Below are 26,532 nucleotides of genomic sequence, written 5' to 3'. Positions count from 1 at the left end.
TATTCACCAGGATTCTGCTAAAATACTCTAATTCATCTACATTTCTTTGTCATTTTCCCTACTCAGTATTAAATAATTTTCTAAGCATTTCAATTCATGCTTTTCTTCCATCCTATATTGCTCTTTTTTACATTGTGCTAACAACTTTCAGTTCCATATTTGTGCAAAATATCTTCTGCCTTATCACTTTTTCATATGCTTTCTCTATATATCAATAGCCATGAAATTAGCTTTCTCACATCTATACTTTTCTTTTCTGAGAAGCAAAAATCTGACCAACTCACCCTACCCAACATTTGTAGTTCCCAAATAATTATTATCTTTATCTTTTCTTGCCCCATTCCACCAGGACTTGACCAAGCATATTTAGCATAATAATCTCCCTGCAGTATTTTTCAGCATTCTCACAGCCTTGAATTTTTTTCATCTATTTTTTTTTTCTTGGGCAACAAAATTTAAAGCATTTATTTCAGTTTGGCTTCTTGACATATTATTCTCACACAAAACTTTCAAATACTCTGTCTGGTGTTCTGCTTCTTCAATTTCATCCCAAAATGTTTTTAATTCCATTTGTTCTGCTTTATATATGTCTTTCTCTCATTCTTATTTTTGCAGTAAAAAATTTTCCTCTCATCCACAGCCTATTTTTGTCCATCATTCCATCAAGTATTTTTTGTTTTGTTTCTTTCCACATAAGGATAACTGCACATTCTTTAGTGCTACTCTGTCGACTATACAGCCTAGATTTTAGTCATATCTTTAATCTTTGTTGCTAGGGGACAGCATACTCCCCTTGATAGATTATCTGGTCTACAAACTGGTGATTCCATTCCTCTGAGAAGTGAGTCTCCTATCACAACACACGACTTTTTTTTTCCTTGGGGAAGTCTTTTGTTCCTGTCACTGGTACACTTGATGATGCCACGTCTCCAGATGACGGCTTGCTTTCTTCCAGGGAGAGAATATGAAAATTATTGCTTAGTTCTAGTGGGACTGGACAGGGCTGGATTACATTTTTGTTTTTGGGAGTTGTTTGTTCTGTATTCAGTTTGGTTATGGTCTTTTTCCTTTAACTGGAGTTTCTCATTTTGTTTTTTTTAGTCTCGGAGTCATATGACTTGTCCTTAGACTCTTTTTCTTTGAGTTATTCATTTAGTTTACATTTGATACAAATATATTTTGGGCCTTCTATGGCAGTGGTTCCCAACTTTTTGGGCACTGGGGACTGGTTCCATGGAAAAAGATTTTTCTGCAGACCGAAGGGGGCATGGTTTCATGTGCCACCTGCATCTGATGGATGGGGCTTTGCTTGTTTGCCTGGCCCGGTTTCTGACATATCATGGGCTGGTGCCAGTCCACAGACCAGGGCTTGGAGACTCCAGTTCTATGGGCATAAATGCATACATGGCACTTATTTCGCCAATCACAACAGTTTTAGTCTTTTTTCCATGATTATGTTTTTTCCATGACTATTTTATTTTTCTTGCAAAAGCTTTGCAACTGTTCCTAGTAGTTCCAATCCCCTTTCTTTTAAAATCTGGTTTAATGCAGGGTTTTATTTTTTTAACAATCTTGAATATTGTACACTTTGGTTTAAAAAATTAGTCTTTGATCTCTCTTGTGGTTAATGTTGAACTAATACTTAAATGTTGGTGTTCTTGTGTTGAAGTAAATTTCAAATGTAATACCTCAAAGGCAAATCAGATCTCCTTCAAGATATAGTTTATAATCTACAGAGAGAAGAAATGAAAAGAATGAAATAAAAAATAGTGTCTTAGCTCTCAATTATTGTGAAAGGATGTAGAAAAATAGTGAATTCTCAATTGTTCCCAGTAGTTCCAAAGCAGGGTTGTTTCTACTTGTTTCTTAGCAGTATTTTAAATTTTGTCTAATTTTATGTATTTTAGTAGCCTTTGAGTCTCTTCTTTCTTTTAAAAATGTTTTTTTTAAATGTAATTTTTAATTTTTTTAAAAAAATGGCTTTATGAATGGTTTTATTTTTTGGTAATAAACTGATCTAAATTTTTAATCTTTGAGTCCTTTGTTCTTTTAAAAATCAAGAGCAGAGAGGAAAAATAACAAATGAATGAAAACAAAGTATAAAAAAAGAGAAAACACATTTATGGCCTCAGTTACCCAGGGAACAGAAGAGTTGATATTACTTGCATCTTATGAATGAACTGCCTATAGACTTCTCAGTGCAATTGCAATGGAATGGAATTTTTTAAAATTCTACAATTTCAAAAATCTATTTTTAAAGAAAATATTAAATTTTAATTAAAAATTAAATATTTATTCTTTTTTTTCTAAAAAAGATCAGATTTATTCAGGAATTTATTTATTTATGGTCTTTTGCTCCCTCTTGAGTTAATGCTGAAATAGGCAGTTTTGCATACGCACTACACTTTCAGCTGCTGCGTTGAAAACTGCCTTCTGCCATTCTCAGCTTTTGTGCTGCATGTCTTCCAATGCCATTCCATCCTGATGCCATCCTTCTCTGTATCCCTCTCCATAACATCACCCTTTCCATCTCTTTTTCCTTCCTTTGCTTCTTTCACATAATTCTTTTCACTAAGTTCCAACCTGTCTTTTCTTACATTCACTTTCCATTCATTCTGCTGGGAAATCTGAAAAATCTATTGCAGTCATTTTTCATTCATCCTGTTGCAAGATTAATAATATTCTAATCTATACTGATCTAATCTATCTATAGCACCTATCCATTCTCTTACTACCATTTTCATTTCACTCTAGATTCTTTGACATCTTTCTATCTCTCTCTTACGTCTTTTTGTCTATTTTCCCAATATCTACTCTTGATACTATGAAGTAGCTATCTGTCTCATATTCAGAAACTCTCATCATTCTTGTATTTTTCAGTACTTTCTAAATCTTTTGTTATACTCCATCAACTCAGTCTCATTTTAATAATTCTTTTTCATCTTGGTGCATGAATAAACCATCTATTCAGAACAAATAAACATTATACTCCAAATGGCATTCTTTGTTTGTTTAAATCAAGGGTGTCAAACTGAAGGCCCAGGGGCCGAATCCAGCCTGCAGGGTGCTTAGATCTGGCCTGTGAGGCCCGCTTGGAAATAGCAAAGGATTGGCCCATGGTGCTTCTACTAGTGAAAATAGAGTTCGGGTGGGCCGTGCATTTTTGCTGGCAGAGGACTATAAAAACAAATTAAAAATAAAACAAAAGGAGAAATGTTTTCCCTTTTGCACTTGAGCATCCAAGAAGGGATAGGAAAGGAGAAAGAGAAAGCAGAAAGACAAAGAAAAAGAAGACAAGATTTGAAGAGAGCAAGGAAGGAGAAAGAAGTGACTTCCAGTTTGTCCATAGAGCCACTTTTCGGCCTCCGGAGGCTTCAGGGAAGGTTCCTGAAGGCTCCGGAGAGCGAAAAATGACCCTACAGGCAAACTGGAAGTCACTTTCCAAACTTCTGGTTTGCATGTAGGGCCCTTTTTTGCCCTCTGGAGGCTTCAGGGAAGCTCCTGAAGCCTCTGGAGGCCTCCGGGGGGTGGATGGGGAGAGGAGGTCATTTTCGTTCTCCCCAGGCTTCTAGAAAGCCTCTGGAGCCTGGGAAGGGCAAAAAACGGGTCCATCACAGGCCAAAAGCAGGGGGGGGGTATTGTGCACATTGAATTATGGGTGTGGGCATGCCCACGCACGACCACCCTGTGCTCCACCCACTTTTGGCACGCGATGGGAAAAAGCTTAGTCATCACTGTACTAGAAGATACTTAATTAACCATTGACTTTAAGTCTGAGTAAAGGAATTAATGGCTTCTTTTGAGACAGACAGTAAGAGTACCAGACTGTATCAGCATATAGTGACAATATACTTCAAAGATATCATGACCTCTCCCGGTAGTCTTATGTAAATAATATGCACAAAATGGAGTGTTGTGTGAGATAGCATAATGTAGGTATCAAACAGTAATCAACACTAAACGTGGCCTGACCAAAAGCTTGAAACCTACTGCTAAAAGTGGTCACAAGGATCAATCGTTCAAAGTGACTATGAGAGAAATTATGGATGGTAATAAAAGGTCAATGGAAACTAATAGAAAATCCCAACACTCCTCAGCTTCCCAGTACCAAGGCAGCAGAAGCAGTCATGCTCACATATCTTGGCTAAAAACACAAGTCAAGTGGGTCCAGAAAACAGCACCCTCCAGATACTGTTTTTTATCATAGCCAAAAATGGTGCATTTGTGTCCAATCAATCACTCCCCAAGAAAAATTTCTTTATAACTACCTCCTTGAAACAAACAAGAACTCAGTGGATTGTTAAAAGTTATAGCGTGGTTTCCCTCAGTGTTCTAGTTGAAACCACATTATTTAATTCTGTTGAAGTGAAAGGCAGACCGTACGCCTCTAAATGAGGGCATGGATGCAAATTTGACTTTTCCATGTTTAATAAATAAGAACTCAGACTGTGAGTATTTAAAGGGTATGCTGAATATGAATGTACTTCTTAATTATGTCAAACATCGAACATGAAGTATGTTAGGAATAGCAACACCACCCTCCATCAATTCTAATGATTGTATTAGAATGCAGTTTCAAATTAAGAAATTCTTTTTTCTAATTCTGCATTAAAGATGTATATTATTTTACCTTCTCTTTTTCACTCCTTGCAAATGAAATGTTTTATTCCCTCATTAATGTATACTGAGCCAGACCTCTGTATTCTTTTTTCATAACATTTTTATTACCATAGCACAGCATTTCTCACTGTAGTTTATGGAGGAAAACAAATCATTAATATTTATGAAATCATAGAATTGAAAGAGGCTGTTTAACTATACAGTCCAATTCTTTGCTCAAAGGAGAAATTTAAATGAAAATCATGCCCAACAGATGGCTGTCCAACCACCATTTCAGCTTAGTGAATGGGAGCTCATCATTTCCCTAGAAAATTGGTATTAAATATCAAGCTGCTCTTACGACTATGTTTTTTCTCTTTTCTAGAATCTGACTTCTTGTAATTTAAAGCATTATATTAGGTTCTGTGTTCAGAGACAATAAATACTGTAAATTGCAGCTCTTACAAATATTGAGAATGCTAACATATCTTCAGATCTGTCAATTTTTTCCATTTCTTCTTTGTTTCTAGTTTTCTGATATTTCTTTCCTTCCTCAAAAATGTTTCAGTTTGTGTAGAGTCTTCTTACATAGTGGCACAGTGGCAGTAGAAGTTTGGATCTGACCAATGCAGAAGTACTATTTTCTGTGCTTTAAAAGTTAGGCATCTATGGTTGCCATTTAAAATTGCATTTGCTTTTTTTCATAGTCATATACAACTGGTGTTTGTAATTAACTTCAGTTCTAAGATCATTTTCCCAGCACTGTTGCCAAGCCAGATATCCATTCTAAACCTCTGAATCTAATTTGTTTCCTAGAGCACATACACTTTTCATTTATCTCTTTTAGATTAATTCTGTTATTTTCAGCCCATTTCCTTAATCTATCAAAATCATTTTTCATTTATTTCTGCCTTCTAAATTATTACCATTCCTGTCCAGTTGTGTGCCATTTGCAAACCCCGTAAAGCAGCCTTTCCATTTTCTTCTTGAAATCATTCATAAAGAATGACTAAAGGAGTCAAGCTCTCGGGGTGACCTCCCTTCCTTCAGTCTGATGAGCAGAATTGATAATGCTTGTGTTTCTCAAGCATGTTTTGCCATGTCATCCATCTCACTGGTTTAATTATCAAAATGGATTTGCTGAAATAAAAATATATCTGCAGTACTCCCATGGTCAAATAAATTAATTAAAAGGTGAAATCAGTTTAATCTGGCTAGATTTGTGCTTGATCAATCTATGTTCACTTCTTGTAATAAACACACTGCTTTCAAGGTGACATAGAACCTCTGCTGTTGGGAGGATTCGCTTCTGCACAGAAATACAACAACACAAGTATTTAAGTGAGGGAGGTTGTATCTAACACTTATTGTTGGTTAATTCCCAGCAAATTTTTCCAAGTTGCTATACAAAATATAACAACATTGGATGGTAGGATTACAATCAGAAAGAAGAGCAGACATAAAACTCAGTATGGTCAAAAAGCCTTGTAAAAACTAAAATGAGAGATCTTCCAATGTCTCTATAAAAAGACTGAGGGAATAGGACATGTTTAATATGCTCAAGCACCCAGATTAACACAACAAAGAATCCTCCTGTATTTTCATCAGTACCTAGGACAAAAGTCACAATTGAGGACTACAGAAACCGTATTCCTCTCCCCAGGAAATGCCTGGTATCCCATGAATCCTTGTACCAGAAGTGTATAAGCAAAGCCTAATTATACCATCAATATCTTTATTAAATGAGCAGACAGGCAGAAAGAATATGGAAGGGAAAAGGAGGGAAAATGTTGTGGGGGGGCATAGGAATATTATTAACATTCCAAATTCTAATTCACAAAAACTACGTCTCCCGTTTCCTACTTTCTCCGTTTACTCCAACAATTCTCTTTTTCCTTCACACACTACTTCCTCACCAGGGTTCTGTTCAGAATGTCTTGTCATGTATCCTAATATGGCCATCAAAATTAGGGCTGTCATATGTAGGACACAGACTCTAGACAGTCATTAGGAGGCAGCAAACAGATTCAGAATACTTCAATGGAATGCCAGCGTTAAATGGTCACTTGGAACTTTGAAAGCAGATATGCTGCCTTGGACAACAGGACCATGGCCTGCCTGACAGTAAACATTGCTTTGCCTTATTAACCTCTGCTTACAAGAGGAACGTAACCGCACTGAATTTGGACTATATTTCCAACTGTGAATTTATGCATGCTAGATTGATGAGTCTAAAATGAATGCAGCTTGTGGGTCGAGGTCACGAATGGCAGAAACCTTGTCCCGAGGCACTGCTATCAAAGCACAATGTTATCAGGCTCCAACAGTGGAAGATTCCTGAAATCTTATTTGCACCCAAGGGACCTCATTTTCAGAACGGCTGCTGCAGGGCATGATTGCTTGGGAGGAGGCAAAGACATGCCAGAGGAGAGGAGGGAACGGCTGGTGTACAGCAGCCATGACAAGCAAGCATGACATTTGGCTTCAATACATGTTTAAAATGGTTGTTAATATTTCACTTCAGAAAATATCGGCAGAAAATAGGATAATAAATATTCTCCATAAAATAATTGCCCTTTTTAAATAATCTTTGAGATTTTGTAAAATGAATACAATTTACCAATGCACATGGCAATATATTATGTTTAAAAAACTGTTTTATTTATTGGATGCTACTGATGAGCTCATAAATTTTGAAATCCAAAGGTATTCAAGGTATTGGAAGAAGTACCCAAATGGTGGGTGGGACCAGACAATCAGAGTCCCATATATTGCATGCAAAAGGTGGGTGGAACTTCAATTACAAATAGATTTTGAGTTATGATTCCTTCCTGGCAATTTGAGAGCTAATATTATCCAGAATGGGACATCTTGGCATGGCCAAGTAACCTCTGCCAACTCACCACCACCAGATTGCCGCATGACAACTCCATGCGGCCAGTTTGCTGTGGGGAGAACTCACCATGGGTGGCTGGTGGGAGAACCGAGCAGGCAGGTGAATGTGCAAGTGGGCAGAGTGCAGTGTGGCAGCGATGGCTGGAGGATCCTATTTTCACATGTACTGCTGCACTACCATTGCCATTCGAGCAGAGTCCTTCGGGATTGGGCAGCCTATAAATTCATTAAATCTAATCTTTAAATCTAATCTTGTGGCTGATGAGGCCAGGACAGTCGTGGTGGTGGGTGGAGCAGCATTGTGAATGTCACAGCATCACTTGGGTCACCAAGAATGGAAATATAGAGTTGGGTATCATCAACATACAGTATATATCTTAACCCATGGTGACAGCAGTTTGATATAGATGTTGAAAAGGAGTGGAGAAAATACTGAGCCCTGTGGTATACCACAGAATAGCATCAGAGGGCTGGACCTCTCATTCCCTATCAATATAAGGTGACCAGATTTTAACATTGGTAAAGAGGGACACCATTGACGGGGTGGGTGGGGGGTGGGGCGTTCTTGATTAAAAGTTTTTAAAAAATCGGGACTTTTTAAAAACGTCGTGGGATGCGAGACAAATTGTTCACGTGTGCATGCTCACATTTGTGAACCTGTAAGATTCACCACTGGTCCTAAGTCACTTTTTTTAGTGCTATTGTAAATTGATTAGTCATTAAATGAACTGTTGTAAGTCAAGGACTACCTGTACTGTTCTAAACAAAAAATCTGTAACCATATACAATGTTCCCTCTAATATTTTTTCAGTGTGAGCAGAAAAGTATAGTGTTTGAGCGGCACATTTTCATGCCTGAGCACCTGAATTTTTTTCACAGATGTCACCTAAGACAACAACGAAATTAGTATTATTTGAAACTCAAAGTTATGTTTATTCAAGGTACCCGCTTAATTAAAAGTGCTATATAATATCAGTATCACTTAACAACGCTCCTGCTTAGCAACCAAAATGTTGGGTCAGGAACTCTGGCATTGAAGTGCGCAAGTCTTAAAGCTGTCAGGTTACAAGATCCTTGCACCTCTAACCCTTTAGAAAAAAAAACCCAGAGGTGTTCAAACTTGACATCTTTAAGACTTGTGTGCTCTATTGTCTTTTGCTCCACTTTTTCATTCTCTATTTTTAGTTGTTGCTCTAAAGTAGAACCCAAAGAAGAAGCAATTGTGATTTCACATTAATGCAGTTCCCATGTTAGTTGGGTAACCTCAAGCCTCATTCCTTCCAATTCTCTGCTATGACTTTGCTCTTTGTGGGATAGCTCTTCCTTCAGCTGGGCAGAATTGGATACAAATTTGCAGGTCAACATATTTTTTTTTGTAATAAATCATGGAGCATATTAATACCAATCTCTCTGTAACATAATTTCCTCCTGTTACCTTCCTAAGGAATCCCATACTGTAGCAGTGTTTAAGAAATCCATTGCCTTATGTTACAGTTAAAACAGACCTGTCCGAAGTTGGAGTATTAATCAGGAATCCTTGTATTCAACCAAATAACATCTAATTGATGATTTCCTGTATTTTCTTTGAAACCAGCCAACAACAATGTTCAAATATGATCAAGTAAGGCTGCTTTTAGAAAATAGTTTGAATTGCTAAAGATCTGCAGGTTAGGGTACAAATTCCACAAAACAAGAACAACCTTCTAAAGCCATTCATAATAAACACCAGCATCTCTTACAAAGTTGGAATGATGGGTCTAATCATCAAGTAGAAACCTGTCAACCCTAAAAGTCCCAATATAGATCAAACAAAGGATGGCATCTTAAGATAATAATCTCAACTCCTCCAGATTTTATACATTATTCCTAGAGGACCATCATCCATCTTGGATGGGGATAAATATTTGATATGGGCTGTAAGAGAATGTAAGACACTATGCTTAGATTGGCACATGCAACTTTAAATGGACAACTTCAGTTCAATTTACATGAAACAGTCACTTTAGCAAGCCACTCTGCTGGAACATGAACAAGCTTAAGCACTACTGGCATTTCATTGTATAGAGTTATGTTCAGTTTTTCCTTTCAATCAAGGCTGGATGACTTTCTCTGCAATTCCTTGCACTCAACTACTCTTCTGGCATTTTGGAAATTATAATAATAATGATACGAGACATAAGGGAAGCTCTTGTCATATTTTTAGGAATATTTTCTGCAATAAGACCTTAGACAGCCCAAAATATAAACAGATATTAGTCTGAACTTTCTATAGCTATCTAACTTTACTTACATAACCTGAAATGGATACTGGACTTTTTTCCATAAATAACTTACTTTTAAAAGGTCATCTTTCAGGCATGAAGATTACAATAATGGAAGCAATGAGTATTGCTCATTGCAATAACTAGAATAACTGCTGCCATCTCCTCCTCCTCCTCCAACAGCATCACCACATTTGCTGCCCAGCGCTGGCAGAGAGGGCGGCTCCCCCTCTGCTCGGAGCACCTGAGCTGGGCACTGCGTTACCCCTGCCCCCTCCTCCGCCGCAGTGCTTTTGAGGAGCCATCGGGCCTTTTTTCCTGCTCCTGCCCCTCCGCTGCCTTCCTACTGGCTCCCGTGGCCCCAAGGCTCCTCAGAAGCACGGCGGGAGCTTTGGTGCCTTCACCTCAGCTGCAGCGCCGGGCAGCAAATCCGGCGGTGCTGTTAGAGGAGGAGGAGGCAGCAACAGTTAGTCCGGTGGTGGCGGGGGCTTTGGGGCTTCACAACTACCGCCAGTCCAGTCGCCCCGTGCTCATCAAAACAAATCACTGTGGCTGCGCAGAAGTTGAAAAATGCTGTGCGGTGTTTTCTTGCCTTAGAGGGAACAGTGGTCCCGCGGGGGAGTCTCCGGCCACTGCACTCGCCGGCACCCGAAGTGCATGAGGGATGCTTTGGAGAAAGGCTCCACTTACAGACCCCGCCGAGGGCCACACACACAGGTGGCTCTTTTCGGAAAGGCGGAGGCTTTCCCATGGCTTGTCCGGGTGGAAGTGGGGTTGGAAAGGCGAGCCGCTCCCCCGCCCATCTGCCCGCTCACTCGCTACACTACCCCGCCCATGCGAGCAGCAGCGGATGGGCGGGGGAACGAATGAGCGGCTCACTCGCTCCCCCGCCCATCCGCTCGCTCCCTCGCTACACTACCCTGCCCATATGAGCGGCAGCGGATGGGCGGGGGAGCGAGCGATTAAAGAAGGCGCCAAAATTAAAAAGTGGGATCTTTTGAGAATGGCCCGGGGCGTGGGAAAAATTATGAAAAAGCATGCCTGTTCTGCCAAATGCGGGAGGTCTGGTCACCTTATATCAATACCAATTGGGACTTGCTATAGAGAAAGTATATATTCACTGATTGTAATTTTTCCTCTAGAGAATGTGTTTGTTGTAGGGGATCTTAATGGCAGAATACTATTTAAGAACACATATTAAAAGTCATAGTTCCAATTCTATAAGAACTTAAAAGAGCACTATCCCCATTTTAGGAAGTAAAAATATTATTTTGTATATTTGTAATATATTTTTTATATTAGTATGGTCTAATTCAGTTGCAGTTAAAAATGGATTGTCAAATGCAAAAATATGCACTGTGCAAACATACACATTTGAAAGAACCCAGTCTTCAATGTAAATATTGACCCAGAAAGCAGAATTTGATTAACAGAGTGTCTCCAAATGAACATTCTTGTTAAATGTTTTGGAGGATAGAATCAAAATGATAACACATCCAAACAACATTTTATAATTAAGCTGATACCTGGTTCAGTTAACTTTCCTATTATTCTGTTTAGAACTGTTCCTTCTAATATCATTAGTAAAATATAGTTTTAGACAGAAGAACAGAAGTCTAGTTCCCAGTTGTCAAGAAATAACTATATTTCATTCTGCATTGGTTAGATCTCAATTATCTTGCTATTATAGAATGGAAAGTTTTTATTCATAAAGTTCCTATTGAAAGTCTTTGAGGAAGAATTATAGATCTAAATATATTTACTGTGAAATCTCAGGAACGTTGTTAATACTTTTTCTTGTATATCATAACAAAGTTGGATTATAACTTTCTCCAGAATGTAAAATCTACCACCTGGCTAACCATGGAGAAAGAAAAAACAATCAAAGTATTTGTTCTAATGGTCACCCTGTGAGCACTCCATATTAATTGCTCATTGAAGTATATATATCCAGATATTTTAATTGATTATTAATTTCTATTTTTTTCAAAAATCACCCATCATTACCAGCTGATTATATTTAGAGAACAAAGATTCACACCATCTCAATATCAGAAGACATGTTTTTTGGATGACATTAAAAGCTTAAGTAATTATGTAATGAAGAATAACCCTGTCGTAGCTGGTCTTAAACTCAAATTAAGATTATGAAACAACCGAAAATAAATCTTTAAGCCATACTGAGTAACTATCAAAACAGATTCATTAAAATTTCTAAATTTTAATATTGAAACCATAAAGACAATATTTAAAGAATAAGATGCAATCAGATAAAAATAATCATTACTGACTAACTCTATCTAGATTTCACTCTATTCTGACCTCTAGATCAGTCCTTCAATATCAGAAAGAAGGAAAAAAACATTTAACCTTGTTCTCATATTCTGCCTTTTTTCTGAAAGGAGGGAAAACAACTGATCACCAACTGTTCTGACATCAGACTGAAGGCTACCCTCCCAACTACTATAAGCATAGATAATTATGGAAAATAGATAAATAAATTATATTAATTGAGAAGAAATGTACCTCATACAGATAAAGCAAGCTAAAAGTGTTTAGTATGAAGGTGCAGTGTTCTACCTCTCCAGCTATACTATGTCTACCTGAAAACTAAAAATCAATTTATTATGTCTTCCCTTTGCACATTTCAATTATAAAAATGTTGAGTGCTAAGATATCGCTGCAACTTCTTAATAGAGTTGCTACCTGGATTAAGAGAGCAAACTTAGAATAAACCAGTTCCATTTCCATTAAGCCATTCTATATATCAAAAATATTTTAATAAAGTGGATAGATTCCACTGGGATGTGACAGTTTAGCTAGCAATGATAAAACTATGGCTTAAGACATGTTTTGCTCAGAGATAGCTACACTGGATATAGTATTCAAACTCTTTTTTTTCTCCCATTAAGGTTATTTATCCCATCAGGATAAATTGATAAAACTTGTTTACTTTATTCCAACCTAATTTATTATTTTTATTACTAGCTTTATATTTAATATTTTCTTTGTAAGTTCAAAGTAGTGTACATGGGGAAGTTCAAATCAGTGTATATTCATTCACTCCTTACATCTATTTTGTGCAATAGATTGAGTTGAAAGTAAGTGACTGGTAAAAAGTAACACAGCAATCTTTTGTCCCCAGCAGGTATAAATAGTATAATAGATTAACATCTTATCACCATCTCTTTAGATATAACCAACCATATCTTCATTACATATCCTACCCCGTTCTCCAAATACAAGTCTTTAAAACCTCCTCATTCTATCTTAACCAGCAAAGATCTGTTAAATGTTAAGAAGTATCAATACAATTATTGCAAATTCTATCTAATAAATTGACTTTGAATCCTTTTTTTTCATTTGTTTCAATTTCTCCCTAAACAACAACTTCCTAACTCATTTCTTTAACTAAACAAAACTTTTGAAATATCACCATCCAATCATAGTACACATAAATCCATTAAATATTTCCATAAATAACAATTCATCTATCTTAAAATTGATCAAAAAACTGGATTCGTATTCTTTTTCCTTTCTCAGAGAAGTCCTTTCAAATAATACCTAAACCTCTATTTTCTTTTCTCATAAAGTCATTGATAACTTTAGCAAGCTCCTTTTGTAGATCCAGTATGAAGAGTTTATCCTCATCACACTCCAGATTCTTACTGTCTCTCTCCTAAAGTTCCTTACAACTTTAACAAACCCCTTTTGTAAATCCAATATAGAATGGTTATTCATATCACCCTTCTGATTTATTATTTGTATGTTTTTTTTAAATTCTTAAAGCCTCATTCCATTTCACTAGTACAACCAACACCTTTTTATACACCCACTGATTCATCTTTTTCCATCTGCCTATATAATGCATTTTAAAATCCACATTTAGGTCAATTTCAGCTTTATTCATTAAAATGTGTTCAATAATACAATCAATTTATCTATCATAGAAGATGATAGATAAATTGATGATGATAGATAAAAAAGCAGTTTATGTGCCCAAAAGTCATAAAACACTCTCAGTGGATCTATTGATGCATTTATTTGTTTCTGGTGACTTTTGGTGACTAGCGTTCAAAGTCATTTTACCAGTTATTCAGATGTAAACATAGAAGATTTCCCACAGGAAGGATTCTTTTAATTAACATCAAAGTTTAAACCCTTAATGCATTTAAAAGTTATTGAAATCAGCACGCTAATTACCCTTTTGTTTTATATTACAAAAACATTTTTTTAACATTCTGAAGGTTTTTTAAAAAGCTATTGTCTAAAAGTAAAATCCAAAGTGATTCAGAAGTGAGATTTGGTCAAACCCTGACTCTATGAAGGCTACATTAATGGCTATAGTAAGTAAAATCTTTATTACGGTCAAAGACCAGCAATACACATTAGTTTTTACACAATATTAAAAAATACTAACATTAAAATATAATTAAAAAATATTGACATTAAAAGTGGATAATAACATAATCGTCAAAAGATTGTTAAAGGTATGTCCAGATAATTGGTACAAGATAGTACTATACTTCTGTAGTCAATTTTTTTCTTATGGACATTGCAGCAGCACAGAACTTTGCCACTGCATACGTGGTAACCAGGTTAGTGTCCTGGAGGAGAAAGCCTAGATAAAAATGGTCTGCCCTCCCTGGCAATCTCTCTAATAAGGGGAGAATATGTGCACACCTACAAGCTCTGTATAGCTCGCATTGTAATAGAACATGTGAATTATCTTCCACTTCTCCTTTACCACATATACAGCATTAATGGCTATAAGTTTGATAAAATCCTATGATTCCCAGCTGATTGCAAATGACTGCAAAACTCTTCAGTTCTTGCCATCTACTGACATAAAACATACAGTAGTTGTCTGGAATACATGTGGGTGATCTAGAAAATCCCTCCTTTCTCAAGAAATATTTCAGTGGTTGGGATCCAGCATCCAGCTGGCAATTTTGGCCATAATGTCTGATCTGTCTGATTTGTGTGATGCCAGTTCACAATTTTCTCATGGAAATTTCTTTTCTAGTGTTTATGTTGCCATAAGTAGTAGATCTTTTTGTTTTCCATTTTGAAGATAGCAAACAGATTCCTCTTTTATTACTTATTTGTTTTTTTGTTCTAAAATGTTATGATTTCTGTCTCTTCTACCATCATCAATTAATGTATTTTTAAAACATTTTTAAAAAATTAAGAATGTACTGTGGATATTGGTGAATCAAAAGCAGCAATGCAAAGCTCTAGCATGTTCTTTCCCCCCCCCCCCCACATTGCCTTCTTTTCTAAGAATAAGCGTTCTTAAATGACATGATCATTTGTGAAGAGCTGCCAGTGAATGCTTTGGGTTGTAGTTTCATAATAGTGTGGTAGCTTCATAAATAATTAAAAATATTAACCCATGAGTAGGGTGTCTTATTTCTTCTAAGAGACATTTTCAGGCTAAGCCCAAACACATTGTAGACTAATTCAAAACAAGTTCTTATTTGCTTACATACAACAGACAGAATCTTGCCAGACTAAACCTGTACTACACTCATCCTAATGGATATACTCTGGAAGATTCTAGGGAATGGCTATCTTTATTCTTTTCCTCTGTCTCCTGTCCAGCTCTAGGCTGTGTCCCCTCTTGTATTGTCCCCCTTTCTGGAAGGTGCTCTCTCCTTCTTGGGAAACTTCACTATGGTCCATCATACTAGCTCCCCTTCCATGGGCACCACCTCTCACAGACAGAGCCATTGATCCCTGGGTATTACCTTGCCTACTTCTGCCTATAGACAGACCCCTAAATTCTTGTTTAATTGAATTACTTTGTAATGCTAATTATCAGAAAAAGACAATGCAGAGGACCTGTTAACATAACAGTAGGAATTAGGACTATTTGAAAATGTTGAAGAGGAATTTAAAAAGACACATGGTAGATTGAATAACTAGAAAAGATACATAGTAAATTGATTTTGTATATGGTGAATGCAATATTATTGAATACAAAATGATGGAAGACTAATGAAATTCCCACAGTGGAAAAATGGATCATGAAAAGATCAGAATTGGCAGAAATGGCAAAACTGACCTGTTTGGTCAGAGAAAAACAAAGCAACAAAACTTTTTCAAAAGACTGGAAATCTTGTACTGACTTTTTGCTGAAATAAAAAAAATGACATGATTTATGGATTTAAAGATTAAAAAGGATGTGGATTAAATGAGGTGTTGAGGGAATTTGTATAGACATCTGAGAAGCAGAAAGCATAATACGATTGCAATTATCTGTTGAAAAGAAGGTCAGAAGTCATTTATGTTTTTCTTTTAGTTTCTTTTTCATTTATCTTTTGTTTTCTCTTTTTTTGTCTTTTATTCTATAGAAAAATATTAAGAAAATAGATACATTAAAAAAACAGAATGTTGAGGGGACAGTGAATTGGAACACATTCTTCAAATACGTGAAAATACCTTACACAGATAGTGTTCTTTATGTGCAAGGTGCAGGACACCAAACAATGAATTCAGTTGCAGGAAAGCAAATTCCAGTTGAATACTAGGGGGAAAAAATTCCCAGGCTCCCCTTCACTGAATGCATTCAAGCAGAGGCTAGAACACACCAATGAAAACTTCCCTGGAATCTTGCACTGAAGAGGAGAGTAGACTCAATAACCTAAGTGACTTACTTCAACCTTATGCTTCTGCGGTTCTAAATACAGGTTGACTTACAACCACAACTGAGCCCAAAATTTCTTTTGCTAAATGAGAAATTTGTTAAGTGAATTTTGCCACATTTTATGACATTCCTTGCCACAGTTGTTAAGTAGATCGCTGCAGTTGTTAGGTTAGTAACATGGTTGTTAAGTGAATCTGGGTTCCCCATTGACTTTGCTCATCAGAAGATTGCAAAAGGTGACGATGTGGCTCCAGGACACTGCAACCAGCATAAATATGAACTAGTTGCCAAGTAACTGAATTTTGACCACATGACTACAGAGATGCTGCAACGATCATAAGTGTGAAAAATGGTGATAAGTCACTTTTATCAGTGCTGTTGTAACTTTGATCGGTTACTAGATGGAACTATTGTAACTTGAGGACTTTGTGTATGCTTTTGGATGTTGGCCATGTGTGTAATTTAACAAATCCTATGTAAAGATATATTTATCCTTTATTGGGTTGGTATTATGCTAAATTTTGAATTCAGCAGCAAACTGTTTATCTGACGGTAGGTAGTAAATGTAGATAGATAAAGCCACGGGGCTCACATTATTAATGCTACATTTGCTTTGAACTGTTTACATTTTTCATGGCATTTGTAGCTGCCTGAAGCCATGTTATGTATGAAATCTTTAAAATGTATAAACAAATTAAGAAAACCTACATTTATAAACAAATTTAGGAGGTGTTTTTAAAGGTGAAAATAGCAATATATATATAGATGCTCTGTTCTCTAAGGTAAATTAAACAAGTTGGGGAAACAAAAAAGTCATGAATATGTATATAGTTTTCTCCAAGTCTATTTTTGCTCCTTAATTGCTGTGCACACAATTATAAATAATGTAATTTGTTTTAATGTTACAAGAGTAAAAGGTATGGGTGGAACAATGAAAAAGAAAAACTACTACCGTGGTTATACCTAGATGATAATCCTTGAATGTGAGTTAACAAGCTTTTGATTTTTTGATATGAACTTTTGGGATATTTTAAAATGGATCTTTTTCTGCTAACAATTAAGAGATTCTCAAGTGTAACTGTTTATCCCAACAGTTAAACCCACTATCACAAAACTGAATAAATTTGGATCCTACCATGGGATGGTCGATATGATAATTTTTGCATTAATCCATGTAATTTATGTAAATAATAATCAGGAAACTTGCAGACAATAGAGGCATGTTCTATACACATATCCAGAAAACATTTTCATATACTCATTGCACTGTTTCATGTTCTTCAGTTCTAAAGATATCTTTGAAAAAGATAATTAACTTAATTAAAGATGCAGGTTTCAGTTTTCTGAATCATGAATTGTACCACGCTGTGTGTGTGTGTGTGTGTGTGTGTGTGTGTGTGTGTGTGTGACTAGTACCAGATTTTAGATTTTTGCTTGGCAGAAATTGTTTTTGGGAATGTTTGTATATAACATCTTTAGCTAACTGGATTGTCTGGGATTAAAAATGAAACAGATTTGCTATATCTCCCATTACTATTAAGCCAAATAAATTTTTATCCTTCTTCTAATGCTAATGGTGTTGTGAGGTAACCAAATCTCCAAATTGATTTGAAAATGCCCTTATGGAAAATCGGGATAAACACTAGGATCTCTACATCAGATAATCAACCGGATGGTCATGATGCATTTTTAGAATCATTTTCTATGTTAAAATATAAATAACATTTATCCGTTTTTGACAGTATGTATAATTAAAGCATTTGTTGATATCTTCACTTGGACCAGTGACACGTTCAGCCTCAAAGTAATTAGAAAGGATCATACAATTCTATGAGATTCCAAAAATTACAATTTGTCTTTATAAATATTCATTATCAGTACATTTATTCAAGTCTTAAAGACTAAATGTCATTAGAAACTAGTGACCCATATTTTTCCTAAACAGTGGGAATATGCCTTAACCTCAATATTGGCAACTTTATTAGGTTTTAGAATATGGCTTATATAACAAAATATAATATTATAATTTTCATAAAGCCTATTTTGTTTGTACGGAAAAAGAATGTGCATCATTAAAATCTATGTATTGCAATTCCCTGAATAATTATTTTTGGGGAAGAAATAATTGCATACATTAATTTCAAAAGAAGTTTAATATTTTCAGATATACATATTCTTTGGAATCTCATAGCTACTGCAGAGAAACAGAGAGCTGGACAATAGATTCTCAGTGCCCTTACTATTGCCACAAGATCAGTTCGTCAAAACTGAAAGACACATTCATGGCCCCATTTGCCCAGGGAATTGAAGAACTGATGTTACTTGCATCTTATGTATGAACTGCCTATTGCAATGGAGTATGATTATTATTATTTTTGCATGATAAATAATCATGCATTCATTTATCTATGCATGAGTAGCCTTAATCATACAGTTTATATTATTGTAAGTACATTGTTTTGTTTTCTCTCTTTGTATTTTGTTTTTATTCATTTTGTTATTTCCCCCCTCTCTATTCTTGATTATTAAAAAAGAAAAAAGATTTTTCGTGTGCATCTTCATTGCAGCTTATTGTATTCACAAATCTCATATAATTGATCATTTTACTAGCTTCAGCTAAAAAGTCTATAAAACCACAATGAAGAATTTGATTCCTCTAAAAACAAACTGCTTAAAGAACTCTGTCTAGATTGCCTTATTAACAGTGAATTAGCACTGGGCTTTCAATTTGTCAGATCTTTTCTATACCTCTATTTCTGTTAGAGTAAAAAATTAATCTAAACAGTTCCAGACATTTCTCTCACTGAGGGACTCATTATTTTCACTGAAGTCTTAACATTATTAAAATCCTTTGAGAATTATAAACTTTCTGGCTACTCAAGGTTCAGGATTAATTAACTGACTTGGATTCTTCCTCAGCCTGCTAACTCTTTGTTATAAAGTCACTCAGTGGTAACTTGTTAAGTTTTTCTTCCAGGCCTATTTCTGTTGATTTATCATTATGGTATAAAAACTCAGTCAAAATGGGAAGGGTATAATTTTTTCACAGATAATATTCCTGCCCCTTTACCATAATCCCTCATCCAGTTCATGGTCCTTGCAATAGTAAGACAACATGATGGAGATCAGAATTCCTGTTTTCTTCTGCTAGAGTTCTGCCTTTTAATCAGTTTTAATCAGTTTTGAGGGCGACATGAATTACTCCACTGAATTAACACCAAGAGAGAGAGAGAACCCTTGAATTTGAAAACTAGAAGAAACCACAAAGTCCATCTAATTTCACCCTCTGCAGTGTGCAGGAAAATAAACTAGTTAAAATAAAATAAATAAATAAATAAAATATAAAAAAAAAATAAAATAATTAAATAAACATTAGAGTTGGCTGTCCATCTTTTAGTAAAAAATCTCCAGAGGTGGAAAATCTTATATTATATTATATTTGACTTTGTGTCTTATCACATCTAGCTCACCTTTCTTGTTACTCATATAATTTGTCAGTTAGTGTAGTATCAAAGAAAGGTAAATCTGGCCATGGAAAGGGAAGAGAGCAATGAACAATTAAGAGAGGAAAAAAAGATGAGTTAGTTCTGGGAAATTGGAAAGCATGAAAAGAAACTTAAAGTAATCCTACTTTGATTTAGTTTGGTTTAAGATGAGGCAAAACAAACTCTTGACAAGCTGTTCAAATTCTGTTACTCCGTAATAATATAGAATATTCCTGGAATTCCTTCTGCATATGTTTCTTGGCTTTGCTTACCTCATAATGTTTGCATGTAGAGACATTTAACATAATGGCTTAAAAGGGTTAGATAAAAAGGAGAGACTATATTCAGTCTCTCCTTTTTTAAAATTACGTGTACTTTCTTTGCTTCTTAGTTAAAGTAATGTTTTCCAAAAAAAATTGTTTCACTGCTGTACTTAACTATTTAGCAATTTGTTACTCACCAATGGTTCTTATAACTCCTGCCCCCTTAAATTCTACTTTAAAATTTTCTTGATCAAATTGCCACCCAAAGATGAATTTGTTTAGTTGTTGTCTAAAAAAGATGAATTCCATTTCCGTAAAGCAACTGTGTATCTTTCAAGTTTGCATCATCAGCATGAAAAATGCTCTGTTGCTTGCACCAACTATGCAATCAGTTCATTTGATTTTTTTCCCTCGTTTTCTTGATAGGTTTTTGTCTTCAAAGGGAAGCACTAATGGAAATATCACCTAAGCCCCAAGATCCTTCATTCTTCTTCCCAAGATATAGCCAAATGGATACGTAGGAAGGGTCTGTGATCAGCAGGTCCAATGAACTTTGTCATTCTTTCCATCTTAATTTGAATTTGGGCAATTGGAACATAGAATATATGTTGAAATGAAAAGTCTTGGTGAAAAATGGGAACTTCTGTTCCTCTCATGAGGGAATCATCTACAAACACAATTCTCTTCTTGTTTTTCTTGGCTGGTGATATGTTACTTCCTCTGTGAAAAGTTGGCAGAGTATTAACTTTGAAGGATTTTTGGAGCTCACTTATATTTCTAGATGCTGCTATGGATAGTGGAGGTTGGAGCTGGTTGCTAACTACTACCACAATGGTCTGCATTGTGATTGTTTTGCTCTTAAAAGTGACATGTGGCCAGGCCCCTTGGTGAAGTAGTATGTTTTGACTTTGGTTTCCTGCTTGTGAACAATGACTTCCACACTGCTATTCAGTAAGTCTTCATCTTGACAAATAAGGTGTAGGGTTGATGCTCTGGCATCTAATCCACCAGGTTTTGCTTTCAGAACTTCCATTGATTGATTCTAGGTGAAGTCCATATTATTTTGGGGTGAAGAACAAACACAGCACATTTGTTGCAGATGATAGTTGGAATTTTGGGCCATGATGCTTCTTATATGCTTTCCTGACGCAATGCTACATGAATCATATTTCTCTCCATTTTCCTGGAGGGAAAAAAATCCATTTTTTATTTCCTTTTGATGTTTGCTCTTCCTTGGGCCCTGATAGAAACAGTCATGGCTCTGTTTTCCTTCACTGATTCCTTCATCAACAATTTTCATCAATCTAAGGATGTTGGAGGTTAGATATGTTAAGATGAAAAAACATTTTGGAAATATGAATGTTTGAGGGTTTCAAGGTCTAGACACTTTAAGGTCTATTGAACTTTGGGTCTATACTAGAAAATATGGACTTGAAGTGGGATAAAACAGATCTGCAAGCTTTTCAGTTTACCAGTTTTTGAGAAGCATTGCCCAAAAGGTACCATTATCCTAAGCCAAAGAAAATATCTATGCAATAAAGTATGCTTGTACTACCTACAAATAGAACAAGAACCCTAAGTCCTTTGGCTTTTCTATATTTATTTATTTTATTAGGTCTATCAGCTGTTTCAATCAAGTTTGACTCTGAATAGCTTATATTCTAGAAAAGCAGTAAGATCAAACACTAAGCATAGCATCAAACAATAAAATAACAATATAATCTATGTAATAAATAACATCCTAAGTACTGAGGAACAGCCATAATACACATTCCCTCCAGGCTATTCCCTCAGTCCCTGAATATCTGCCATTTAGATCATAAGGAATTTAGAAACAGCAAGCAGGCTTGATGTCAGGAAGAACTCTTGCTCCTCCACTTACAACCCTCTTGCACACATCACAACTCTCAGGAAAGTGTCCACAGGGTAAATCTGTTACCATCCACTTCACTCCAATAAAAAAAACTTTTATTGCAATGGTTTACTCAAGCAGTTCCAAACCTGCTTTATTTTCACTATTTAAGTCAGGCAGCTGGCATGTGCTATGGGCTAAATTCCTTGTCAGAATAAGACTTAGCAGCTCATTTAGAATTTAAAATTTTATTAGGCAAATAAAGAATTAGTCAAGATTTGAAGACAAAAATAGAAAATAAAACAGTAACAAAAGACAATGCCTTCTGCAGAAGTTACTCACCAGTCAGGAATATACAGACAGAATGAAGGCAGAATAAGTAAAGCAAAATATAACCAGTACATAGTACAAATGATTTTTCACTAAATGAAATCCAAAACTCTAATCAGAATCCAACATCATTATTCCCTAAATGGAAATATTTTCCCCTGGATCTTCAAACTCAGATTCTAAAGGCTGGGGGCATTGATTTATCAGGAGCCAGCATCGGTGGAGATATTTTAGCTCCTCCTGTGAGAAAAAAAAAGCAAAAGAGAAAAAAATGGAGCTGCCCCTTTCTTTTCTTAAAAGCCCTTCTTACTCCTGATTGGCTCTTTGGTGTTTGATTTTCCCAAGGCTTTGTGTCAGCCCACTACCTAGTTTGACAGGTTATGACTGGCAGGAAAAAAAAAGGATTTCATTTCTTGCCTTTTGGGATCAGGAGTTGCAGACAAGAGTTCATCTCCCACATATAAATCATACAGGTAATCCTTGTTTAGCGACTGTTCATAGCTATGCTGCTGATGGAAAAGTAACTTTGCAACTAATCCTCACATTTATAACCTTCACAGGTATGTTAAGCAAAGAAAAGTTCAAATAAGACAATAAGCACAATTGGGATTTCACTTAGCAACACTTTACTTAACAACAAGTTGTCTGCCTCAGTTGTGGTCACTAAAAAGGATCACCTGTATTGTTTTATTATTGTTATAAATTTTATTTCCTGGGATAGTCAGCTATGCACTAAGTATACCACATTTTGAGATCTTCTACATCAAGCTTTACTTCTCTGGCTATGTGTTTATATGCAAAATGGATTTCTTCTTCTTCTGTGGGATCTAGGTATTCTGCAGTTTTTAATTAGAGGCAGGTGAACAGACTATGGTAGATTTCTAGTCTAAGTTCCTTATTCATATATGCTAGTGATTGTCTGGAAAATCCATTTGCAAAAGTTCCCTCCCTCACCCTTGGGATTTGATCTGAAGGCATTCATCTGTCCCCACCAGAAGGTCCCATCTATCAAATGACGTTATCTGTTGAGACCCACTTTGTAGCGGTGCCCATCCAATTCTCCCCACTGAGGCCTCAATCCTGAAGATGTTGCATGGTCCTCAGGCCCTGGGCCAGGATGTGCGTTGACCACAGCACATATAGTTGGTGTGAGGTTATTACGATGCCTAGTTAGAGTATAATGTGTTTTAACTTGGAGGGGTGTGTGTGTTATTCTTACTATATTATATGAATTTGATTTTTTTGTTAGCAGCCTAGGATTATTTTGTGATAAATGCCCATATAAATCTTTTAGCTAGACGGATAGATCAGGGGTAGTCAACCTTTTTATACCTACCGCCCACTTTAGTATCTCTGTTAGTAGTAAAATTTTCTAACTGCCCACCAGTTCCACAGTAATGGTGATTTATAAAGTAGGGAAGTAACTTTACTTTATAAAATTTATAAAGCAGAGTTACAGCAAACCCCTACCGCCCACCATGAAAGCTGGAATGCCCACTAGTGGGTGGTAGGGACCAGGTTGACTACCACTGAGATAGATAGACAAACATAGATGGATAACTGTCCATACTTGTTATTGAGGGGTCAGAATATTATTTACTTCTAAAAATAGGGAATATCAGTAAGGTCTATTGAAAACAGGCTACTTAAGAATTCTGCTGGAATTTTCATGCTTAAAGCCATTCAGTGGATTTTTATGGTAATTTGATCTGGGTGATTTGGAAGTAGCTCAATTTGATTATGTGTTTTCATTCAGATCAAGCTTCAGATAAATGGAGTTCCATTTCTCCAAAGTCTGTTATGGAGAAAAAGCTGAAATAGTTGTAGTTTTTAATCAGTTAATAAAACAGGATGAAATCTACAGGCAGGTTAGATCATTATGCAAGGAGGAAATATGCCAGGTATGTTACAGATTATGCATGGTTTTCAAACCAGGTTTAAAATCTTTAGCAAAGAATGATAGTTTTTTTTCTCTAAATGAAGTGCAGTTGGTTGTTGGAGCCGAGATGCAAGTATAACATATGAACTTGCTGGTTTTTTTTTTTTTTTACAATATTGGTCATTAGGGAAGACCAGCTTGCTAATGCATCTAGCATAAAAACTATCACAATTAATCAGGATAAATAATTTTAATTATTGTCTTAGGGATTTCTCTCTACCACCACAGTTTCTCTGCTTTTTAGGGAACTGTGATAGGGCTAATCAACAGACATGATTATAACTCAGATTTGAGGGCAAATCAGTGAACTGCTGAATTCAATATTGTCCCTCCCTCACTTCCACATCATGTCATTTTACATAAATGGTACAAATATTTTGTGTATGTCTGCCCATGCAAAACTCTGCCACTTTGTCTGCATAGAAATATATTGGGTTCAGAGTTTTATGTAACTTCAGAATCTGTTGTAGAGGACTTTATTGGAGTACAGATAGTCCTCGATTTATGGCCAAGATTGGGACTGGAATTTCCACTGCAAAACAAGGCAATTGTCAAGTGAGTCATGGCTGATTTCATGACCTTTTTTTGGCCACAGTTAACTGAATCACGGCAGTTGTTAAATGGGTCATGTCATTTAAACAAATCCAACTTCCGCTATTATTCCTGCTTGTCAGAGCTGACTGAAAGGTCACAATGACAATCACATGACCCTGAGATGCTACAACCATTGCAAATACACACTGGCTGCCAATTGCCCATATTTTGATCATGTGACCCATGGGAATGCTGTGATGGTTGTAATTACAGGGACTGGTTGCAAGTCAATTTGTACAATGTCATTGTATCTTTGAATGGTCGCTAAATGAATGGTTGTAAGTTGAGGATTAACTGTAAGATGGATACAAATTGATCCAGAAAACCAGTCTGAAGAGCAGAATAAATCCAGAGAAAAACTTCAAGATTCCACAATCTAGTATAGATTGAATATGGGAACTTCAACATATTGGTGATTTATTGCAATCTTTAAATGAAATGAAACACTGGTACATCAGGAGAGCATTTACCAAGAAGCTGAGATTTAAATATTAGCAAGATAAGCCCTGAGATCACATTTGGCCAAACAGTGTTTTCTGAAATGGCATATAAATTCATGTGAAACAAAAGTAACTTTGTGTAAAAAGCATGCAAAGCTAAGATTAAATGAATAATTCTGCCAGTCAGTTTGCGGGCAGGGACCATGTTTCTTTTCTTTTTTTCAATTAAATCTCCAGCTGAAAATATGTATAACTTTAATATAATAAGGTCCAAATTAGAATGAAGATATTGTACAGATGGACACATTTGAGTTGCAATGTTGCAGTTCTGCATATGCTTATTTGGGAATGCACTGTCTTTTAAAATTAAGTGGGATTTCTTAGCAGACATATGTAAAATTTTATGGGGGAAATTTAGTTCCGATTTATGTGGTGTAAAAATTAAGTTGTAGTATCTTGTAACAATCACATAATATTTACAAGGAAAAACTTTCGATAATTTCGTATGGTGTTATACAACACAATTATCAATTATTTTGGGGTTTGAATTATTTTTGACAATAAAATATAGCATATGAGTAATGTTATAGACTGAATAGTAGCTTTTAGATGCAATTAAATTCATTTCAAAACATAAAATACATCTGGGTGAAAGAGAAATCATTATCTACCCATTTTAGGATCTTGAGGTGACTGCTGTGACCTAAATTTCAGGCAATTATTGCAAGGTATAAAACAACCATAGCTGTAATTAATAACATCTGTGCATTATTCTGTAGGATAATGAGGTCAACTAATTCAATCCAGGTCACATGGAATGGTATACTAATCAACTGTGGCTTTTAAAATGAAACTAGGGGACAATTTGCTAATATTCAGCTGTACTAATTTCAGTGGAATGTAAAGACAATCAACTTCAATTTATTACCATTTTCTTGAGGGAGACACATCTGACTTATACTCTGTCCTCCTCTAATTATGCTTTAAATTTTGAAAATAAATGGTAAGCATCACTTACCTTGGCAGTGTTCCTGTTTCTCAAATGAATGACAAATAAATATACAAGAGATTAGATGGATAGAACGGAAGAGCAAATAAAAATGAAAATATCAAAATTATATTATATATATAATCTGATTAATAGGATGAAAAAAATATTTTCCAAAATTAATTTGGGCATTTTGCCAAAAAAAGCCTGGAAAAAATGGAAGGACTTTATGAAATG

General features: G+C 35.7%; 1 protein-coding gene across 19 annotated transcripts in view; it reads right to left on the bottom strand.

Annotated features, from left to right (window-relative positions):
* ADGRL3 (adhesion G protein-coupled receptor L3) overlaps positions 1-26,532 on the bottom strand; it is a 540,567-nt gene that overhangs the window by 16,288 nt on the left and 497,747 nt on the right. The gene's annotated exons all lie outside the window — the stretch shown is intronic.

This window comes from Thamnophis sirtalis, unplaced genomic scaffold (genome assembly GCF_051295495.1).
Source record: "Thamnophis sirtalis isolate CommonGarterSnake01/CBP01778 unplaced genomic scaffold, rThaSir2_p1.2 scaffold_5, whole genome shotgun sequence".
Lineage (NCBI taxonomy): Eukaryota > Metazoa > Chordata > Lepidosauria > Squamata > Natricidae > Thamnophis > Thamnophis sirtalis.
This window is presented reverse-complemented; position numbering and strand designations above follow the sequence as displayed.